This window comes from Pseudophryne corroboree, chromosome 3 (genome assembly GCF_028390025.1).
Source record: "Pseudophryne corroboree isolate aPseCor3 chromosome 3, aPseCor3.hap2, whole genome shotgun sequence".
NCBI classification, from domain to species: Eukaryota; Metazoa; Chordata; class Amphibia; order Anura; family Myobatrachidae; genus Pseudophryne; species Pseudophryne corroboree.
The window spans coordinates 495,972,916-495,974,026 of record NC_086446.1 but is presented as its reverse complement, the minus strand read 5'-3'; the positions used below and the strand labels follow the sequence as shown (position 1 = coordinate 495,974,026).

At 42.4% G+C, this 1,111-nt stretch overlaps 1 pseudogene; it reads right to left on the bottom strand.

Annotated features, from left to right (window-relative positions):
• Positions 1 to 293: 293 nt before the first annotated feature.
• Positions 294 to 413, bottom strand: LOC134894550 (5S ribosomal RNA; annotated as a pseudogene).
• Between the last annotated feature and the right edge of the window lie 698 nt (positions 414 to 1,111).

Sequence of the window (1,111 nt, the reverse complement as noted above, 5' to 3'; positions counted from 1 at the left end):
CACTTACATACTTATAAAAGAAGGAATATCATAAATGTAATAATAATAATATAATAAATATAATAAATATAATAAATGATAAATATGTGTGCATATAATTAAGGTAATTTATGCATATTGCAAAGTGCAGATTTAGGGCAGTGCTTTAAAAGTGTTTTAAGCACATTACTATGCTAAGTGAGTTTTAAAGGTACAGATCTGGGCGGTGAGGGAAAGGATGGTATTCGGTGTGCATTGCTTTCGTGCTTCTTTTAAAAAACTGACATGCTCATGTAGGCTATTTTTAGTTAGTTTGTTTACAGTACCTGATATTCCCAGGTGGTCTCCCTGTTCTGGTACTGATCAGGCCCGACACTGCTTCGCTTCCAAGATCGGACGAGATTGGGCGTGTCCAGTGTGGTTTGACTGTAAGAATCACTTACCTTACATGTGTCAGTGTTAATTATATAACTTTGCACGTTACAGCGGATTTGTGGTGATGGTGGGTGGGTGGGCAGGAGGTAGGTGGGGGATGGGGGGGGGGGAAGTGGGGGGGGTGGTGGTGGGGGGTGGGGAGTGGGAGGAGGAGGGGGGGGGGGTGGGGAGGCCAATAGGTTAGATGAGATGTTAAAGATCCGACCGTGTGGTCCTGATGCCAGGATTAAGATTACAGGAACGGCGCAATTTCATAGTAGTCGTTGAAACCCTTTGGATGAAGTGTCTGTAGTTGGAAGATCCAGTACATTTCTCTGCGTGATAGTCTGTTGGCCAAATCGCCACCTCTTTCTCCCAGTTTCACAAGTTCAATAGCTTTAAAAGTCAGTGCTTCTGGGTTTGAGTCATGTACTAAATTGAAATGTCTGGATACTGCATGCGTTTCTATTTTATTCTTAATGTTACGGACGTGTTCTTGGATTCTTATTTTGAGGGGTCTCTTAGTCTTTCCCACATATTGCTTTCCGCACCCACATTCTAAAAGGTAGATCACTGATTGGGTATTACAGTTTATGAAGTCTCTGATTTTGTAAGTTTCCCTTTTTTCAGTGTCCGTGAAAGTTTTTCTTACTGGATGTAAGTACCGGCAGATGTTGCACCTGCCGCACTTATAGGATCCAGTGCATTTCGGCATTCT